Source organism: Rhea pennata, chromosome 26 (assembly GCF_028389875.1).
Source record: "Rhea pennata isolate bPtePen1 chromosome 26, bPtePen1.pri, whole genome shotgun sequence".
In the NCBI taxonomy this organism is placed as follows: Eukaryota; Metazoa; Chordata; class Aves; order Rheiformes; family Rheidae; genus Rhea; species Rhea pennata.
Genome location: NC_084688.1, coordinates 4,142,982 through 4,165,343, shown reverse-complemented (window position 1 = coordinate 4,165,343; position 22,362 = coordinate 4,142,982). Strand labels below are relative to the sequence as shown.

The window sequence follows — 22,362 nt, the reverse complement described above, 5'->3', positions numbered from 1 at the left end:
ATTTTTTTTATACCAATTTGTAAGAATTCATCTTTGCTGGATACAGCAAAACAGATTCCCAGATGATTTAATTTCACGTCACTACGCTGTCCTGAATTGGGCAGTACTGACTTGTTATACCAACTGCAAATGTGGCCCTTCATATCTGGTATCAATTTTTTTTTTTTAAAGAACATAATCACACCAGCCCACAGTAATACTTAGTATTACTCAACCCTTGTAAAAATGACAAACTTTACATCAACACTAAATTGACTGTGATTAGTCACATATGTCAGTATTAACAAAAGATGACACTTACAAATGCCCCATGTGCTTTTATTTCAAATTTTCTGTTATGTTGCACTGTGCGTTTACAATTCCTCTGGGAATGTTTATTGTCAGGGGAAGATACCACCTATTTAGCAAATAGATAGATTTTGAAAACTGATCTTTGTTTTGAGAGAATAGGTTTTATTGCCTTCAAAATAACTGACCATCGTTATTTTAATTAGGTACAAGTGTCTCAGTAGACAAGACTCTGAGTTTTTCCATGGAAGCTTTCATGCACTTTCAATCTAGTATATTGTCAGCTGTAACTGGCTCTTTTAATCTCATGTAGTAAGTGTCAGGTGAGGAACTGACAGTTCTGTAGGTAACAATTTTCCGTTTATCCACAGTCTATGTAATACACAAGTAGATACTGCCTGCTTGCGAATGACCGCTGCTGTCAATCCAACTTAAAATCTGTTCTTTTCTGGATTTCTGGAGGGATTCTGCCAGTATAATTTATCTGTAGATTATAAAGGATAGGGCCGCAGTGAATGAAAGTCTACATTAAATTTATTAGCTGTACTTTAAATATTTGATCACAGTGAGGCTAAAGATTCAAGTACCCATGTGATATGCTATGATTATGCTTTACAAATGGCCATGGTACTTCCACAGGGTCAGATACAAAAATTCTCTTTACATTCGTGAGAAAACTGTATGTATACTGTATTTCAAAGCTAAATATTGTGTATTATTTACAATTTAGGAAAGGAATGTGCGACTCCGGGTAACAGAGGGGCAGAAAAGGATGAAGATCACCTCCTTGGTAAACATCCACAACGGCTGGGAGGAGGCATAAACAGAAGCCACATGTGGACCGGAGCAGTGTTACCTGTCATAGACAGTGGAGGTAAGGAGACAGGATGGGAAGGTTGGGATAAGTGGTAGAGTGTGAAAGTTTTCATGTGTACCTGCTTGTATGCCTCTTCTTTTCCTATGTGATCAGGAGCAGCGTGTATTACAGGATGAGATGGAGTGTGTTTAGGCTATTGTAACACGGAAGATAGGGCTTTGTGGGTTGCTCTTGCGGTGTTTCGAACTCCTCAGCTACCTTCAGTTCTCATTCGTAGAGTGAAGCTTTTAACACTTTATTCCCTTTTTTGCTATCCTTTCTTCCTACATGTATGAAAAGACAAAGTGAAAATAAGAGTGCACGGATGTGTTCTGTATAAAACTTGTCATGCCTTTACTTACTATAGAACTTTCAGCATGTTTATCAAGTGAACTTGATGATGCTTCAGGTAGAATGAGGCCTAATATTTGTATATTTTTATCAAAAATGGCTATATTATTTATCATGCCTCTGCCTATGTTCTCACTGAATGGTAAGAATGGGATTTTGAAAAGTATTCCAAAAATCTGGTAAAATCAGGACTCCAGAAGGGTGTTTTTTTTTTTTTTATGTTTGTTTGTGAGCGTCACAGATTTGCCAGGTTATGAGCACTTCTAAAAGTCTGTCCCTAACTTACTACAGGAATTATGCCATTGAGTTAAATTGATCTGCCTGTAAGTTAATAGACTACCTAGTATGAGTTAGAATGGTGGAATCCATCCTGGTAAGACATATTAATTTGACTAAACTGTATTTACATTCTCTGCCCCCTTTATGTGATGGTCATCCCCCTGCAAGTCATCTGAATGCAGTCCAGGGTATGTGGGAATCTCTTTGTAGCAGAATGTTGATTTAATGAGTTTTGAGCAAGAGAAGCACAACATCAAAAGCCAAGGCGCACAGGGAGTAAGCGACTGGAAACAAGAGCCCTTCATCTGAAAAAACAGGACAAATATTTCTCTACTGTTTTGCTAAAGGATTCCTTTTCTTCTCAGACATGAAGAAATCCCTGTAAGACAAACATGCTACCAGCTACTATCCATGTTAGCTCCTTTTTGTGCTGAGCGTGTCAAGAAAAGAAAAGGAAGAAACAACAAACCTCAGTGCTTTTCAAGGATGCTGCTTCCTCTGCTGATATTTGCAGGTTGTTTGTTTTTAGCAAAACCTGCAGTTTACAAACTGCCCATTGAATTTCAGTTTTTATTGCAGATTTGTATGATTACTGTATAATGCAGAAATATCAGAGTACTACCTTTTATTTTCATATAATCACATAGGTTCTGTACGTAGTGGTCAAGAAAGAAGAAAAATGCATGATTATCTACTCTATTACATAATGAGGCTTTCTGATTTTTAACAAGTTTTCTTAAGATAGATGATAAAATCAGTAAATCAGTATATTTGTAATGTTTGTTTTCTTCAACCCTAATGCTCAATTGAGACAACCTGTATGTGGAAGATGTGGAAATGTGTTATCATCCCCTAGTGTAAGCAATTGTCTACTTTTTGTTCTAGAAATATGGCTAGATACTGATCCCAAAGAGCTCTAGGATGCTCTTCTTGGAGCAGGAACCTGAAATTTTGTAATGATATAGTCTAAAAACAGCTTTAAAATTGCACTTTCACTTTAAAAAGTAATGCATTGAACATTTAAGACCTAGTGAGTACTGAAAGTGTTGCTTTTAAAACTGAAAGTTATTTTATCTGGAAAATGTTCCAAAGCCTGACAGTATTTCCCACACATTTATACTGTCTTCCAACTGGAAAAATTTGGAAAATAGTAGTGGAGTGTGTGTGTGTGTATGATTATGTCAAGAGGGAAAGCTCACTTGTACAAAAACCTGAAAAATCTGTTTGGAAGCAATCTTTTCCAAGTACAGCTGAAGTTAAATGAAGTCTTGCTTTTCTAATAAAATGTTTTTGCCAAGGCGTTCTGACCTGTTCAGATTCTCATACCAATAGTGAACTATGCAGGAAAGAAAATGAATTCACTTGTCCTGTTTCTCCAAAATAACAAACAAATGCTGTAAGGAATGACATAAAAAAAAAGGAAAAGCGTGTTAGAATTGCCCAACTTAGGATTTCAACAATAGGAATAGCACAGAATTGAGGCTCCCCTTTGGATTTTTTTAATCACTTTTGCATTGCTTATTGCCTAGGTATTTCTGCCAAGGCAAAGTGAGTATAAAGCATTACCGAACTTCTGTAGGAGCATTGTAAGTTGATTGCACAGGGATAAGTAACTGCCTGACACTGAGGGAACAATGAACAGGGCCCATGTGCTCCAGCTGTTATCTTTTCATTATACTTTTAACTTGTTTGCCTGCAGTTGTGTGTTTATACTGCGCTGTCAAAAGCTCTGGCAGCGGAGCTGTGCTCTTTTCAATGGAGCCATGGCAGACCTAGCTAAACTACTAGTGTAAAGAACGTTTGGCATTTTTACAGTACTGAATATATTTGTCACGAACACTTAGCAAAAATAGCATCTGGAAGGCCAGTTGGAAGCAAGGAAGGAGAGGGACATTTATGGCATGTGAATACAATTGTTAGCTGAAAGGCAAAAATCACTTTGGATTGGCAACTCCTGCCCTCAACAACTGTCCCAATAGCTCGGAGCTCAGCAACACTCATCTGCTCAGCGCTGTGTTCCAGAAACCATGATTTTTAGTGCTGTTGCTGATGATGAGGTCAATGTATGGCTCATGGTAATGGAAAGTGAACTCTTGAATATTCTCCAGAAGGTTTAGTATTTGTTTTCTAAATAAAGAGAAAGGAGAAGGGAATGCTGCTAAAAATTGCCCATTTTTAGCATGAACAAATGCAAACAGCTGTGGGAGCTCTCACTGGCTTGATGGCTAGTTGTAGCTTCAAAAGCAGGATAATTTGCTCCACCCTCACCTCAGGTGTCACTGCAGTGAATTAAACAAACCATAGGAAATGTCAGCAGTGACCAAATAAACAAGCTGTGTTGAAATAGCATTGGCTGAATAAATACCTAATTTGATGGCACCATTGGAGAGTAGTCTTGTCGATACTGGTTATACTCCAGTCTTGTAAATAAGAAGAGTTTAGGACTATAGTATTAACATCTATCAGATTATGGGTTTTTACTGTATTGAATGGGAACATGAAAGAATCAGTGTTGTTGTGGGATGATTAAAGCCTCCTTAGGGTATGGCTGGAGGCAGGCATGTGATGAGGAACGGGTTGCCTGGCATCTCTTCTACCATGTGCCAAAGGCAGAGCTTACACTGGGGAGACCTGGTGTCTAATCTGAGCCCATGTAGCCTCTGCCTCATCTCTGGCAAAACTACCCCTGGGTTTTTATGCTCAGTTGTAAATGTATGCTTCAGAACTTAATGTAGAAAAATGGCCCTGATTTTTGAAGTTTGCCTGTAGGGAAAGAAATTATAGTTTATTTTGTTTAGTCATTATTAAACCTATTAAAGTATACCTGGAGAGTGTAGTTAGAAAACAAGGGTCATCCAGTCTTTTTCCATGTGTGTTTTTTCTTTTTCCTGTCTAAGGATGAGGAAAAAATTATGATACACCCTCAATCTGATACGACTACAGCTATATAAGCTGTGAGAAAAGTTAATTTGAACATAATTGCTTTCTTTTCTGTACTGTGATACAAATGCTGTATAAAGCTTAAACTCTTATTTTTAGAACTGACAATACACAGCTATTTTTACTGGCCCACAAAAAAGTAAAAAAATAGATGGATGGGGATTGTGCAGATGTATGTGAATAATTCTTGGCAAAACCTGTTATATATTCCTCAAGTGCTAGATCTTAAGACACTTCACTCTCTCTTTTTCCCTTTCAGTCCCAGTTACACGTTTTGCTGCAGTTCATCTTTTTCTGTATGAGATCTTGCCCAGATATTGCACTTTGTAAATGGTTTTCTTCATGCTGGACTTATTTATGACACTCGAGAAGCTTAAATTTTTTTTCTGTAGTTGAATATTGAATGGATTACTAGAATTTACAATGTCTGTGTCCTCAGCCATTTGCTGCTCTTGTGATATTTCCTTACTGGTGGGCTGTGGAAGGCATGTTTGAAGAATATTTTCCTCCTTGACTTGCTCAGATATTTTTCTCTTCATATACACAGGTTTCACCGATGAAACTTGCAGCATGTTGCAAAGGCAGCCAAGAAGGAACTTTAATGGTTCTCCTGGAACTTTTTCAAAAGACACTCCCATTGACTGCATGGGACATTATATAAGGTCCCAGAAGCCAGAAGCAATTTCCAGGGAGTTATAAGGTAAGGGACGATATTGAATACTTCAGGCCTATATTAAGAACATTTTTGGAAGCTGACATTAAAACGTCTGAGTGTATCTTTTTGGCATACCTGAAACTTACCTGAATCTTAAACTCTCTGGTTCAGGCATCCTTATTATTTTCTGTATTAGCTTGGGCCCCAACACATACTGCCTTGCTATCTGACTTTCTGCAATTTCCTGCACTCCAGCCATTAGTTTAGATAATTACAATTTGAAGAGGAGGGGCTGTCTTATCCCTGAAAGATCAGTAATTAAAAAGTATTTCAAACTCCATCAAAACTGGCCCTGGGCTTCTCTTGGTGAAAATTCTCTCTTCCCTAAATCCAGCGAGGGATCACTGCACCTCTTGCCAGGGCTTCATTGTCCTTTTCCCCACCCCTCTGGCTCTCCAAAGAAAAAAATCTTGCTGTTCCACCAGACAACTTGGGATGCCATCAAAGTCGCTTCGGTTCTGATTTATTTTACCTAAATATTTTCAGGCTTTTTTTCCTCAGTTCTTTGCTTTCTTGCCTTATTCCAATTCATCCATCATCACTCAAATCATCTCTCCAAAATACAAGGATAATCTCTTCTTTGTACTTAGTTATTCCCCATTTATAAAGGACAGCAGAAAACAGAGATAATGCTCCACGAGGGTGTATTAAAATCACAGCTTATTTTCTATAGTAGTAATCTTATCCCTGCTCAGATCTGAATTCTTGAGCACTATTTCAGACTTCTCCAATTCAGGAGCACATGAGCTTTAAGCTCCTGAATGCTTTTATTTTTATTATTATTGTTGTTGTTTTGATTTTCTTTTCTCCCAAATTAATATTTCTCATCATTAATTTAACTTCAGTCTTCTGCACCCAAACTTTTTGTGACACAAATCCTTAAGGTATTGTTCCAAAACAAAAGTAACCTTGTAGTTCTCAGACCACACTCTTTTGCAAGTTTATTAACAGTACAACCTCAGGAACATTTACAGAGTCAATCATTAACTCAACAGTAGTATGCAAGCCATGTCTCCTGGAAATTACTCTCTGATGGTAGGCAGCGTACGAGACTATGGCAGAGACGTATTTCAAGTATTGTCTGAAGAACGGCATTAGTGTTACAATGGGTTGTGCTCTCAGATCTCTGGATGTAAAGGTTCATCGTGACCAATCCAAGGTGACTTTTGTCACCAGCCAGTCCGGTTCAGCTGCACCTTGGCATGCTAGAGAAGCATGAATCCTCAGTGGGCAGTAGTGTTTCCCGAACAGGGTAGCTTTGAAATGTCTTATTTCTGTTTGACCTTGTGTCATTGTTGTCTTTCCCCTTTATCACCTTTATCCTGTCTCATCTCTGCCCAGCTTTGTTGCCTCTGTGCTGTATCCTGATGTCTCTTCATGTCCTTCACTATGATTCTGTGTATTCCAGTCCTATCCAAAACTACTTCCTAAATTTGAGAGGCATGAATGCTGTTGGTAAAATGTTTTTTACACCTTTGGAAGAAGTGTCCTTGTGTCATTTGGGCTTCAAAACCCGAAGCAATCACTTGGTAACACTTGGTGTTGGTTAGAGTGAGGTGCTAATAATGCCAAGGTCATGGGTTCGATCCCTGTATGGGCAACTCGCCTGAGGGTTGGACTAGATGATCTCCGGAGGTCCCTTCCAACCTTACCAATTCTATGATCTGTCTTTATAGACCTGCAGAGTGCATGTGTGCTAGCCTGTCCTTACAGATCTCTGTACGTTCCTGATCTTCCACCTACGTTCTGAAGACTTGATTTTTTCAGAGATAGTAAGGACTGCTTACTGTCCTTACCATTGTATTGGCTGGAGAACTAAATACAGAGCACTTCTCTGAAAACGTTGGCCTCTTTTCTGTGACTGTGTGTTGTTGGTATCCTTTGGGCTTTACTGCCTCTTCTAGCTGGTACTTTTCTTCCTTAAAGGTACCGATTTAAATCAGCCTCCCTCAGTTTGCTCTTAAAATTTTTCATAAATAGGAAGAATTATTGAACAATACGTATTTAAAAAAGCAAAAAATTAATATAAGCCAGTAGCTAACTGATGTTTCTTGCAAGGAGTTGTTGTTGAATGTGATATTTCTACCAAAAGAGGTAGAAAAAATATTATGACCTATTGCTGTAGCCCTGTAGTGACTGAGTATAGAAACATTCTTATTTCCAAATTGGAGGGGATACAAGCAGCAACTTCAGGCATTGAGCCTCCTTTAAGGAAGCAATTTGCAGTATATTCTTTCACAGGCGAGGAGAAAACCTGGCTAGCATTAATTTACTGTTCCTAGACACTGCAACCAATCTCTTTCCTTTAGTTTACGATGATATATTTTGGGCAAAGTCTCTTATGCCTTAGTATATTAAGGGCATTATATAAAAGCTATTGCATTACCATATTGTCATGATTTTAGACTGTCCTGTTACAGCAGAGATTAAGGCAATTAATAGGAAGCTCCTAGGGAAACAACAGCTTCTCCTGCATCAAGTCCAACTGGTATAGTAGCAGGTGTCCCCACAGCTTTGGCTGTGCTGGTAGCCATCTCACACAGTGTTATCATTGTTTATTTTTGTTATCATTGTTCTTTTTTTGTCACTTTTTTCATTCATACAAGTATCCTGGCTCTGCTAGAGCCTTCTTCCTTTCAGATGCCTTCAGAACATCCACTGTAGCAACACTTGTTATAGGTAAAGTGATTGTCCTTGATGACAGCAGTGTGTTGGAACTATGCTTTTTTACATACTTGAAAATATCTTGCATCATCAGCATACAGACTGCTTGTGAATCACTCATTTTCTTTAACATTAATAGAATAGTCACTTCTGTTCCCCACAACACACATGTTAATGCTTAGCAGTTTCCTGAAGACCTTATTTTATTCAACAGTTTCCTCACACTTTATACCCCCCTTTGATTAGAGCAGTGATTTTTTTTTAAATTCATAGTCCCCCAAAATGTTCTAGTGATGGTGTTCATCCCTTGAGAAAAGCCATGACCTCTGTGACTACAAGGGCTGCAGTGAATGATCACAGACTGAAAACCATGAACTGAGTTGCATTACCAGAAAGTTACCCATTGGCCTCTCCCTGCTAACTATACAAGTCATTATATAACCTCTAGCAGTTCTTGGCACCTCCCTGTTCGGAGTTATCTAATTATATATTTAAAAGACTTTGGGGAAGAAAAGTAGCGAGCTATATATACTGGTACACATATACCTAAATATTTCAACGAGAGAGTCTTGCTGAGGTTAAGAGTGTTGATTAAGAGCACCAAGTGCCCAAAGCTGACCAAACTTTTTCTGCACTTTTCTTGCTGTGCTTTGCTTGATTAATCAGGACAGTTCTCTATTAGGCATAAAATGAAACTAAATGGTTAGAATAAAGATGTGCTGAGCTACTTGACAAGACTTGAGTACAGGGTACAGAATCTGTGGGTGTTTGGCACTATCCCAGCACTGCAGATATTTTAGCATTTGCTTATTTTTGACTCTGTTAAAATATGACTTTTACCTAAAAAAAAAAAAAAAAAAAAAAAAGTATCTGATGTTACAGAAAAGATACTCACATTGAAAAAAAATGCATGATAGAGCTATAGGCATGAGTTGTAGGGCTCGAAAATGGTGTTGTGAATTATCTGGGCTTCAGCTTGTTATGGAGCACTCAGGCAGTAATTAGTTGATACAAAGCAGTTTGTTCTGTCAAACCGCCTTCTTTCAGAGAAGAAACCCACAGGAAGGAAGCCACATAGCCATGCTGTTACTGGCTACGCTAACTTATAATTTTTTGTAGATTTCAAAAGCAGCTAGATTGGGACTCTGAGGAAAGCAAAAACGCTCCCAGGGGAATTTATACATGGGAATCTTTGCTAGGGACAAAGCAGCAGAGAGCCTCTAGTACCCTTTCACATCTCTTCTAGTTCAATACTGAGCCCCCAAATTCCACGAAGCCTCCTCTTAGGATCCCTGCAAAATTAAGTGTCAGTGTAGAAACTGCATTCCTCATTTTTTGCATCCTGAGTTGCATTAACTTTAGGTGTTTCAGTGTTTCACTCACTGATTCTACTTATGGCTAAAATAGCAATGAAAAGGACTGAAAGCTGTGGCAGAGCACCCTCCCCATCCTGTTCATCCCAGGACCTATTTTGTTGCAGATAGTTTGGAGAGATCCCAGGCCTCCTTATGGCAGGAGCATGCACACAGCAAGTCCAGTGGTAGCAGATGCAGTTTGTAGCTTGCTGGAGTTGTCCAGTTGTATATCCATTATCAAACTTTGTTTCTCTGTTGCAGGTCTAGGCTGTAGGCATCACATTTGGATCAGGAGGAAGAAATGAGTATTTCATGTATCAATACAAAGAACAATGAGAAAGAGTCAAGAGTTGGGGTAATAACTGCTAGCAGACAGCTGAGATCCACTGAAGTATGGAAACAGTTAAAAAGAATTACAGTATCAAAGCATAATTTTTAACTTTGGAAATTCAGCTCAAGTATGTCTATAGTGTCATTTGTCCTGAAGACTTCAATTCCTGTGCTGTATTACAGAGTGCTAGTATCTCTAGCAAAGGGATCTATTACTGAACTGTAGGCATTTCTAGGGTCAAAAACAACAAATGTTTCACAGTGTGTAACGGAAGTTCACAAAAGTGTAAGAATTTACAATAGAGTAACAGAGCATTTGATGCATTAGGAAGGATGTAAAAAAGCATAGCATAACAAGCCAAACTGCATTTTTGTCATGTCCTTGCCTTTAAGATATATGATTTTGAAAAAACTGCTATTAAGTCTTATTAATAAGAAGCACTCAGGCCTTTTTCTGGCTTTGTACTTCCATAAGAAATGAATACACCAGTCCCATGGAAACAATATTATTACTGCACTGAGGGCTAATACACAAATTTTGCAGCTCTTCTAGACCTATCACCTTGTGATGAGAAGCTGTCAAATGAGAAATGTAATAATAGTTACAGGAGGCATTGAATAGGAACAATATTAATGATGAACGCTTTCATAAAGGAAAGACCCACACCCTCTTTCATAGTAACAAAATCTTTTTGAGAAAAGCCCACATACATTTTAGAGGTAGTTGCTTTACTGATTTTTGCAAGCCAAAATTTTCTATCAGTACACACCTACTTGATAATACCCTTTAGGTTAATTAAGAGAAGGTTTCTTTTTAGTTCATATGTCTTTTAAAATGGAATAAACAACAATCTATTCCCTTGGGAGAAAAAAAAAATGCAAATCCTGCCAGCTGGTCTGTAATATGAAAGTGCTTTACATGGTGTATTTTCACAGCTGTCTTATCAGTTTCCTAAAATGAATCAGGGTGGAGCAAGCAGTTTAGGAATGTCATGAAAAAAGGATTTGGAGCTTTGCTGTGGCTCCATGATAACAATGCCCCTTTGGGACAGTCTCTCAGTCAGAAGATTCTATGGGAGATACAGATAATGCCTTTAAAATATTCTCCCACAAAATTCAGTGGCTACTACATCTAAATGATGGAGGCCTTCTGGTTACATGGACAAACTCTTCACTCCTTACAGTAGTTTAACTTGGAGCAATTTTCAGACATGAGGCACCTCCAATCTGCTCTGAGATTCAGTTTTGCAAAATGTGGAAGTTTCTTCCATTGCAATTCATCTCACTGGGAGCTGAGGGATCTCAGAACTTTGTGGATCTGAATGTTTGATAGATTTTAGTTCAGTTTGTCAGCTCCAATTAAACCAATTGGTGATGGTCAGCCTTTTACCCACAGTGACAAAACCCCGTTTCAATTGATTCAGTATCATATACTAAGGAATACTAATATAGGCTAGCAAGCCTTTCAGTACTGTTATGCCTGGAAAGAATTACTGTGCTTTTCCTCTTCCATCAATGTTGCTATTCAGTTAACAAAATACCTCTTCAGACCGCTGTTCTCATATAGCATTTTAATTTTGACGTATGCAAGCAGTAAGAAAATGCTTTATTTATAATAGGAGTTGAATGGGAAACAGTCTGATATGTTCTATGAAAAGAATCTGATATGTTCTCTTAACACTTTTATGGGCTTAGGGAGTATATGGGACTACTTTAGCAGTTACACTAAATACCATTTGTTCCATCATCATGAAGAGTTACACTGTATTTAGCAGAAACAGACTGAGTGAACCAAAACTACTTACTTTCATAAAAATGGTTTTGACCAAAACTGTTCTCTTAAATACAGCATACTGAATGTACAAACTTCTGAACAGGATGCATTAAGTTGCTATACTTACTGACTTGCAAAATACTTATCACTGCTTTAGTATTTGGTATTTTCCCTCAGGTGTCACAAGTTTGTTTAATTGTGAAGGTGAGCAATGTTATCTTCCTAATAGATACCAGAGTGTCAGCTGCCAACAGTTTCTGTGGCTCACAAAAAAATATTCAGAAGCACATACATAATTTAGTTCAACTTTACAGTGTTTTAATGGTAAGGTTTGTGATTATCTGGGAGAGATTTTTAGAGTTAAGCTTCCATTTATCTGCAGATTTTAAGACAAGCTAATATAGAAAATAATAATTTGCAACAGGTCTTGAGCTTTATTTTACTCTGTGTGCAAAATGTTATTGTTCTGATTCATGTTACATGTATTTTCATAGGTCCACTATGAATTTAATTATGAATCTCTGTGAGGTAAAGTTTTGAGTATGTGACCCTTGTACCAACAAACTTTCTCTGAATTCTGCTGATGTAGCACAAGATACAAAAATTAAAAAAAGCTTCTCTAATTTTTCCAAGTATTATATCAGTTCTATCAATGAATCTTGTCTTACCAGTGTGTTTAGAGCATGTCAAATGTAGTTTTCAGATAGTCTCAGTATTATCTTTATCTTTGTTCAGGACTATATACATCACATGTAATCCAAAACAATTGCAGTAGCCACTGAACGCATCCTATAAATAACTGTACCAAAGCTGTAGAAAATTCTGTAAAGCTTTTCCTACCCTAAATGAACATCTGCCTGATTGCCAGTTGCAGTCATTAAAAATGATCTCTTGAACTCTTAAAAAAACGGAGCTAAGTTGGTCCTGGCATAATTGAATGGGGAAATACCAGGAAGTTAGTATTCTAGTTTGGTCTAGCATATGGACAAATTCTAGTATCTTCTGTCTACAGAAGTTATACTAATTCTCTAACATTAACAAAGCAGAAGATACAATTTTGTTTACTTATTTTATTTTTTGTGCAGCTGAGTGCTGTTCCCTCTCTAAGTGTGCCTCGGTGTGCCAGAGGTGTACTTTTTCAGTCAAGATGTTATCTTGATCACATGCAATCGTTAAAGCTCCCATAGTGCCTCTCAGCAGGAAAATACCAAGATTAGTACTGTTGACAAATTAAGATCTGCATAAATACTTCCTGTCTTTCAAAATTCCAATTACAGTTTGACATACAGTATTCTTCTCTTAATAATGGATGTTTTCTGTTAAATAAAAAAAAAAAATCTGCAGTGAGGCATGTGCATTTTGTTGCTGGATGAAGGAATCTCAGTTATCTGCTTCCCTACCTCAAATACCTGTTTTGAAAAATTAAAATTGAGAGAGCATCAGGCAATGTTTGAAATGTTTGGGGTTAGGGAGGAAACACTGGCTAGCCAGGGGACCTAATTATGCTACTTGAAAGCACTCTTTGTTTGTCTGGTGCTACCAAAACAACAGTTTATTACACATTATATAACACTCTTCATTTCACGATGTCACTTGTTGCACTGCTATTCTCCCTGAAAATTTCTTGAGGACAACAGGCGAGGCCTTCACTGTGCAGGATCTCTTACCATAGGATTAAATCCTTCTGGAGGTCTGTCAGAATTGGAGATTACTAACCTTCAGCACACAGTGCAAGGCTCACCTTAGCCAAACACTTTTTAACTTTATTGAAGACTGGCTTTTTCTCATCTTCTGCTCCAGGAGGGAACTGGGAATGGCTATGATTTGTTTCCTGTTACAAGCAGGATTGTTGATGTAGGTTTAATATGCTGTGAGCATATGTCACCAGCTCCTGTTTCTACATAGGCTTTAATTTTTTCTTTTTTCTCAGTGTTCAAATGATTTTTTGGATTTGTTTATACTTTTATGTGAGGAGATAGAGCTCTGCAAGCAGAAGTTTCTGTTGGTTTCTATAACTGAGAGAAACTTTAGCACTAGAAACTGAGTGCTAAAGAGATTCACAGAATGAAGTTCTTTTCATGTTGTCTGGTCATTTCATTCCAGAACAGGCGTATACAGGAAAATAAAGCTATTTTTATTCATATTTGTTACTTCTTCTCTGAAAAGCTCATTAGTAAGTTTTAATTTCAGGTGGTAAAAGAAGGGTCTTAAGGTACATATTTAGATTTAGACAAAATTAAGTCAGTTATTCACAGCTCAAAGTGCCCTTGCCAAAAATTGCAAAGATAAAAATTAAACAGCCAGCAAAACAGAAGTCCCCCTTTCATTCTGCAAAAGGAAATCTATTTGAAACCCCCCTGGGCTGCACAAATAGATATGCCTTTCAGTAGTTACTGAAGGGACGGCAGAAGTTCTTTTAGGCTGCTGAAGTGTGAAGGGATTTAATATCTTACATTTACAAGATTACACTAAAATACTTTATAGGCATGTATTTCTTAGATAATATTGTGAAGAGTATTTATTTTTATATGGTCACACTTGGTAGAATCCATCTAGGACATGACTTGATGATATATATGATTTAAAAGACGGACTGGTTTTATATTTTCCTGTAGGGATTCTGGCTATTTGAGAGACAACATCTTGTTTATTAAAGCCAAGCTTTTTCTTTGCTTTTATGTAAACTTCATGTTAGTTTGCAGTAAAAACACTTAAAACGTAAATAGTTGATTGAGGTTTTATATGATTTTTTTTCAGTTCCCTTGTCAAACAAGAAAGGTGTTTGAAAGAGTGGTTATAAGGGTAAGTGGCTGGATGTAAAGGAGATGGAAATCAGATTGGATTTGGAGACCAAAGTCCAGAACAGTGGTTCTCCTCCCTCATCTCCTGGCTAATCCTTTAAATCTTTAAAAGATATAGGTGCTTTAGGTGCTTCATGTGAATGGGTTTCAAAAATCTACAGTTGTGCTTCTACATAGGCATAGAGCAACTCAGTGTTATAAGTCTGGGCAGTTTGGTCTGTTGTTTATACTTAAACACGCCCAGTTGAGATCCAGGAACTTAGCACTCTTGTACAAAAGTCCCAGAAGGCATTTCAGAGCAAACTTAGCCTGCACTGGTTGGATCTGTCTCTTTTCAAAATGCAGGAGAGGCTGTCATGGCGGAAGACAAGGATGCTTTCTTTTTAGTCCCCTCCTTTGCCTCATGAACTTCAACCCCCCTGTTGACTTGAAGCAGTTCCTTGCCTGTGTGGGTTCTCACTCAGAGGGCACTCAGCTTATATTATTTCATATACTGTATACAGAGCCTATGTATGGAGCATAAATCCTTAGAAATCACATGTGCCTCAGGAAGCCCTAAAGCCACAAATGTTAGAGGCTGCCACAACACTTTGAGGAATCATTCTACATGTCTGGCTTGTTCTTACACCCTTTCTGAAGCATCCAGTTCTGGCCACTGTCAAAAAGGTTAGTATGGAAAATGGACCCTACATGTCTGTTCTTATATTCTTACAGGTGACTAACAAATTCTGTATTGAACATCAATGAGTAGGTATTTAGATTATGTGGCGCCTTCATTCTTTTTGGAGCTGCTCTTTTGCTGTTACCTCACTCTCCTCATCTTCCTCAGCTCTATACTGGAAGCATCAGAGCCTCCCTCTCTTTCACGAACCTGGGTTTGAAACCTGTCTGTTCTCTTAGTAATGATATGGGTACATATGTAAAGCAGTTGACATCAGTTCTGAGAATATTTTCTTGTAGGTGGAACTATTATTCCTCCTTGGTATTGTAATTGTGCATGGAGTCAGTGATTTGCTATGCTAATAAGTTGCTGAAGGAAAAATGAGAATTTTTCTGGCTATATATTCTCCTCTAATATATGTGGTTTTAAAAGACTAAAGGGCAACAGAAAATAAGCAATTACAGAAAGCACTTACACTAGAAATAATAAAAGAGTCAGTGGGCTATAGACTTACATGAAAATATTTTTGGAAGATTTCCCTCCTGTTTCTTAAAAAAAGTGTTCACTGTACTGTTTCATATGATGCCATTATTTTATGAAAGCATGAAAAGACTGAGATGAAAGATGATATATATTCACCCACTGTGAGCCAAGCTTAATTCCAGAAATGTGGCATCTGTGTATCTGTTCTGCTAACAAATACACATAAACAACAAAACGGAGATGCCTCCATTTTCATTCACATTTTCTAGGTAGGATTCTTTCAATTGTAATTATTTTTTTGTACAAGTAATTTTCTTGATGCACAACTGAAGATTACCCTGTTGGTTAATTTATTTGGTCATTAATTTGGCACTGTGGGCAGATGTGATGTAAAGCTCTTAACCTGTCTGGGGTAGATGGAGGCAAGTAATCTGCACCCAGAAGGTTTAACAAGGCATCCCAAGGGTGTGTAGATACTTGTAATTAATTTAATTAAAGAGAACACTGTACTGGGACTAAAAAGATTCTTCTGTTGAGTAAGACCTTAGTATTAGTTATCTTAAAGACAAATATCCAGATCAAAACAAAATCCTGCTTACTATGTACTTTATGTCAGCAATAATCTTGATTTTAAAAGTTTTGATGATAAAACCAAATTTCTGACACTCCGGTAGTTCATTCGCTATGGAGAATAAAGCAGGGCTGATGCACTGATCAGATGTTAGTGCTAGCTATGTATTTATTAAGTTATTCAGGCAATTTATTTAAATGTTCACATTAGCTTTGCAAAACCAATCTAGCTCCTCTCTCCCTATGTGTTGCTTTTGTACCGGGTCTTTAGCTGCGTCTGATCTCTTGCAGAGGAAGATGAGGGAAACGTGTTGCTTTTCAGGCATTTTTCTGAGAAATCTCCTTTTTTTTTTTTTTTTTTTTTTTTTTTTTTTTTTTTTAAAGGAAAAAGACGGAACATGGTGGGGGTATTTTCACAGCAGGGAGATGCACCTACATGGATGGGCGACACCCGAGACAGCTCCGGCGCGGGCTGCACACGATCGCGATCCTATCGCCTAAATAACGCGTCAGCGCCAAAACAACATCCCTCCGCTCAGCCCGATCCCTCCCGAGCGGTACCTGCGGGGGGCAGGTTCCCGCAGTACAACGCCGTCCTAACGCCTCGGCCCTCGTGGCGGCGCTGACAGCGCTAAGAGCCGCCCGAGGCCTCCTCCCCTCCGCCCGCCGCAGCCCGGCCCGCGGAGCCGGCAGCGGGCGGGTCCGCTGCTTTTCGGCAGCCCCTTCCCACAGCATCAGTTGTCCCGCAGCCGCCCGAGCAGCCAGGGCGCGCGGCGACGGCGCCGCCCCAACGGTCGCCTCACGGCGGGAGAGGTGTGTGAGTGGGGGGGGAGGGGCTGCGCCAAGGGCTCCCTCACGGAGGGGCAGCGCCGCCGCAACGTCTCCCTCCGCCCTCGCAGGAGGAGCCCGCAGCCGCCCCCTGCGAAACTTTCTCCCGCTCGGGCGCTGCCCCGGCCGTGCCAGAGCCCGCCCGCGCCCTCCCCCCGCCGCTCCCGACAGCGCTTAGCACACGCGGCGGTCGCGGATGCGATTAACGAGCATCCCGCCGCTCCCCGCCCCGGCAGCGGCCGCGCCAGGTACGAGCGGCCGCCCCCTCCCCCCACCTCCCAGCACTCGAGGAAGGGGCGCGGCCCGATTTGCATAGCCCCGCCCCTCCGCAGCCGCCCTCACCCCGGCACAGGTTGCGATGGGGCGGAGGAAGCGGGTACATTTGCATAGCCCCGCCCTTTCTGCATGAGTAATGAGGCAGCGCCTCCCCGCAGCGGGGCGGCTCACCTCCGAGCACATCGCACGCGCGGAGGGAGGGAGCGAGCCCGCCCGCCCGCCGCTTCCCTCCCCCTCCCCCTCCTGCCTTCGCCCGGCCTGGTCGCCCGCCCCGGGGGCGAGCGCCGCACGCCGCTGCCTCCCCTCCCCCTCCCCCTCGCCGCGGCGCAGCGCGCGCGCGTGCCCGCGAGCCGGCGGCGGCGGCGCGCGAGGGGCAGGGGGGCGGCCGCTCCCCGCGGGAGGCCGCGGCGCGCGCGCGCGCCGGAGCGGGAGCGCGAGGGGGGCGCTGTGGTAGCTCGGCAGCGAGGGAGACGCCGCCGCCGCGCGGAGCGAGGGCCGCCGAGGAGGGGCGAGCGCGGCCGCCCCCGCCCGCCGCGCGCCCCTCCCCTGCCCTCCCCTGCCGGCGGGCGCGCGCCTCAGCCCGGCGGCGGCTCCGGGCGCCGCGGCGATGTGGTGAGAGGGAGGCGCCCCGCGCTCGCCAGCCCCGGCCGCGGGCCGCCCGCGCGCCTCAGCCCCGGCCGCGGCGCCGTCGCGCCAGGTAAGAGCCGCGGGGCGCCTCCCCCCGCCCCCCTCCCCGCGCGCGGCGACAGATGTCGGGGCGCGGCGGCGGGGCCGGGAAAGGCCGTCGGCGACATGTCGCGACCGAGCAGGGGCGGCGGCTGATAGCGGTGCCTGGCTGGCGAGCGGCTCCCCGCGCCGGGGGGGAGGGGGCGGGCGGCGGCGGGCTCGGCTCCTCCGCGGGGGGCTGGGGCGGGGGGCGCCCGCGGTGCCGCCCGGGCGGCGGGACGGCGGCTTCGTGCCGCACCGAGCGAGCGAGCGAGCGGAGCGAGGCCGGCGGGGCGGCGGCGCGGGCAGCTCCGCGCCCGCCGCCTCCCCAACGCTGCCGCTGGCCGCTAATGAAACTTGGCTCCGCTGCGGGTCGCGCTCGCGTGCGCGAGCGGCTCCGGGTTCCAGGTCCGCGCGGAGCAGCGTACACGTACGCGTCCAAAATCCGCATCTTTTCGGCTGCGAATCGTCTGTCTCTTAAAATAGCATGTAAGCTGAGGAGGTAAGTGCATAATATTCCTTTTGTGTGTCACACAGTGCAAGAATTATTCTACCAGTCCCCCCCCCCCCGTGCAAAAAAAAAATATCCCCCCACACCCAGATCCTTCTATCTGTCTAAGCACTAAGGAAGACCGTAAGAAGGCATTTCTTGCATGTTGGCCTCTTATTTTGCAGGGACTTTGCTGCAGATACACTGCATGTGAAGCAAACGCGCCCAAAGCTCCCCTCCCTCCCTCCCTCCAAATATTTTTGTACAGCTTGAGGAAAAACAAGGGTTAAATATCCTCCCTTCTTATTCCTCCCATAGGGTGAGTAAGGAGTCTAATGACACACAGTATCTTTCTATTACAGGCGTGGGCAGATTGTTGGGGGCTAAAATGTAAAAAAGGAGGTGAGATATAATGAGGCAGACAGCTTCTCTTCTGTGTATGTTTTTGCAAGGATAAGGCAGATTCTCATCCCAATTTGCGTTTGGAAGTTCGGAACCAAATAACTAGCATGAGGAAAATACTATCTTGAGACGCTAAGTAACATGAATTAAAAAGGCTAATTAATACATTTGGGGAGTGAAGGCCTGCTACAATATACTGAATGAATACAAATTAACACTGAAACTGGGAGAAGAACAAGCAAGGGTGCCATGGAGAACAACATGGCCATGGACCCCTGCTTGCAGCATTTCTTAGGCTGGAGCTTGGAATGATATCTTCAGAGTGCTGAAGGCTGGGTTTTGCCTTTTTTTCTTACTTAATCCTTAAAACAAAAGCCCAAACCAAAAACATCCCTTCCTAATGTGTGAATTAAAAGAAGAAAAAAATGAAAAAAGGGGCAAATAAAGTAAATACCTTTTGCTAAGAATGTCTATTTTGAAGAGAAATTGCTAGCTACAGTCACATGAATGGTGAGAGACACCTTAGATCATATGTAGTTTGTGCAGTGCTGTGTGTACCTCTAAAATACATAATGAATGTGCTAATGAGTTGTAAAACTATAGTATATTGCATCTGCAGCTTACCGTAATCAACATTCCATTTTTTTGCTCTATGAATAAATTATCAGGAAAAAAAATAATTCTTGGACAAAGGATATTTAAGCCATTTGAGGTCTGTGGGTATTATGACTGGGGCTTCTTAAAAAAATAAACAACTCCTTAAAGAGCTGTTTCCTTTCCTTAGTAACTCCTGCAAGGTGTATCATAAATGCAAAAGGCTATGCGTACTCCAGGCTTCCCACCAATTTAAGTGGAAAGGAATGGAAGGACCGTGCTGTGTTTGGATCTTGGTTGTGGTCATAGGATATTGAAGCATACTTGTACAGATTTAGACCTGTAATTACAACATGGATTACTGGTTACATATATAGGGAAACTGAATGAGTAATATAAAGTTATAAAATAAACTGAATATCAGTATTGATTGTTCTTGTAACAATTCCTGTCTTCCCATGTTTTCCATTGGTTTGCTCAGGATCCTATATTTGCACGTTTTTTAATAGGAGTATCTCTTCTGAACCAAAAGGTGTTTCTAAGTTATCTAACTATTATTTTTTAATCTTTCAGATTACATGCACATTACTTTCTATTATATCTTGATTCTGTTAAACCTTTGGCTTAACCTTTTTGGTTAAACTTGTGGTCAGTTGAGAGGCTAGTAACACCTGTAATTCTGAGTTCTGAAAAATTTGATAAAAAATCTTTTCCCTTTTAAAAATTTTTGAAGACTTTTTTACAGATTTGTTTCTTTCTTGATATATAAAGCAACAAGTGTACACACTGATTCTTTTTCTGTAAAGATTAAATTTGGAGTCTGAATTTTGAAAATAATGTGGCATGATAGAGCCACATGATTGGTGGAAGATGACTTCCATTGACATCCAGATAAGCAAATGACTATAAGTGTAATTTCTTGGTGAGATTAAGCTGATTATAAAAACTTCTGCAAAAGCAGTGACCTCTTCTCTCTATCTTTCCCCCTAGTCCCCAAAGTGTGGCTTGATATTGTAGCCCTCTCTTGGACCAAGTCGAATGCTTGAGCTGCTGCTTGGTGGATGAAAGCCATTTGTTTATTTTCTCAGAGTTCATTTCTAGCTGGATCAATAAACTGGAGTGACATGTTGAACATTAGTGTGGCACAAGGAGGATGCAGGAATATATGCCAGGAAATAGGATGGCTGGAACTGTCCTTTCTGGCAGCAGTGAGCTCGGTGAATGGTTGGTGTTCATTGTGGACTCGCACTTGACGTACACTCGTGTGAAGCCTTGAAAATATCTCCTGGAATGTTACCTTTAGATGTGCAGTGACTGGCCTTCAGTGAGTGTATTTTGTTTATTCTTAGTGAAATGTAAAGGATACACCCAGCCTTACTGATGTCATTGATTAAAATCCTTGTGGCCAGTTTCATTAGCAGTTTGAGGTTGTGTCTTGCACTTAGTTTCTGATATATGTAATAAGAAGGTTCCAACCTCTAGGAACTCTTTTCAGTATCTGTAAAGCATGCAAAAGCAGCATAGTCATACAGACCTAATGACTTACCAATAAAGTCTGTGGGAGGTTACCATGTTCTTCAGAAAGATCAGAATTGAACCCACTGGTGGTTTCTGACTCTTGTAATTTTAAGTTTTCATCTTGGAATAACATTTTCATTTTAACTTCAAAGTTGAGAACATACCTGTTGAATGCACTGAAGATAAATTGGTGTTTAAAGCTCAACGTATCCACAAATATATGCACGGGTGGAGTGTGCTAGATCATTCATGTATCTCATGTTTGCCAACTGGATTTTACAAGCTTTAGAAAACAAACTTTTGTTATATTATGTAGAATTAGGTTAGTCTCATTATTGTATGAGACTGAAATACAGTAGTAATTACTTATATATATCTTTCCTTAATATATAAAGGAAAGATAATGGCTTGCTTCATGTAGTTACATTAAGAAGGGGGAAACTGGGAATTTAAAGCCCAGTCTCAAAATTGTGCCTGTGTGAAGCTGCCCCATCCAGTTCAGTTTGAGGCTCTAGTTACGTAACTGGTGGCGAGAGGGTCTAGTTTCAGGGTTACAGTGACGGACGAACTGGAGGGCAATTTAGCCTGTTCTCTGGAAGTAGAATTGGCTGTGTGATTCTGGTGGAAGAGTAGGTATGACCCTACTGGATTTTGAACAAAAACATTGTATGCTTTAGGTGATATGGTAATAATTCTATTTTGTTTGAAATCTTAAATAAAGAAGAAAATTCTTTGGAATACGTTCAGAGTTCACTGAATACTCTGGTTTGCTTTCTGGGCAGCATTTCTTGCCCATCTTTCTAATATGTGTCAAAGTAGTTAATTTATACTGTGGTATCAGCAGCTCCATCTTGAAAATGCTCATCTTTATGAAATGCTTATTAATTAGTAATGACATAACATAAAAAGTATAATATGCTTATTTGACTCGTTTGTTTTGACATTGCATTGTGAGATTACTTGATTTCAAAGGGATTATTTCACTTGTGTTTAAAATATATGTATATATACATATATATATATATATATATACACACACACACACACATCTATAAAAGACTCTTGGTTTTATGTGTATTCTACATAAAACAAAGCTTGGTATAGATCTGCTTCCTTAGTCATTTTTATTTTTATTTACTTTTTAAATAAAGCACTCCCTTGCTCTGAGAGGAGGGCTTATGTGCTGGCATGTTGTTTTTTTGAAATTTGAAATCTGAGTGCCTCTGATCTTACCCCCTCCCCCTCCCCAACACCGTTGCTTCATAAAGATCAAAATTGGTTAGCTTTAGTTTTACCAAATAAGTCATCTTAGGTAGTGATCCCTAAGTGCCAATTCGGCAAAGGCACATGAAGGTGCTTCAGGAACATGAAGAATCCTGGTGAGTTCATGTTACTATTTCTGTGCATGCAAGTCTTTACTTGCCTTCTTGTTGAATTGGGGCCCTCGTCCTGATTAGGAATGATGTTGTATGAGCTAATAGG

The 22,362-nt window shown here is 40.9% G+C and overlaps 1 protein-coding gene and 1 long non-coding RNA gene across 3 annotated transcripts in view; both read left to right on the top strand.

The window, feature by feature from the left end:
- Positions 1-1,033: 1,033 nt before the first annotated feature.
- LOC134151300 (uncharacterized) lies at positions 1,034-13,220 on the top strand. Of its 2 annotated transcripts, none has more exons than XR_009960819.1 (3): positions 1,034-1,162; positions 5,262-5,414; positions 9,710-13,220. It is a non-coding gene; the product is annotated as an uncharacterized LOC134151300 (long non-coding RNA). The 2 variants fall into 2 exon arrangements; XR_009960820.1 differs by lacking the exon at positions 9,710-13,220 and adding an exon at positions 7,106-7,213.
- Positions 13,221-18,298: 5,078 nt separating this feature from the next.
- TANC2 (tetratricopeptide repeat, ankyrin repeat and coiled-coil containing 2) overlaps positions 18,299-22,362 on the top strand; it is a 239,560-nt gene continuing 235,496 nt past the window's right edge. The window contains exon 1 of the mRNA XM_062595777.1: positions 18,299-18,378. The gene's annotated coding sequence lies outside the window, so the exon portion shown is untranslated. The remainder of the gene's footprint in view (positions 18,379-22,362) is intronic.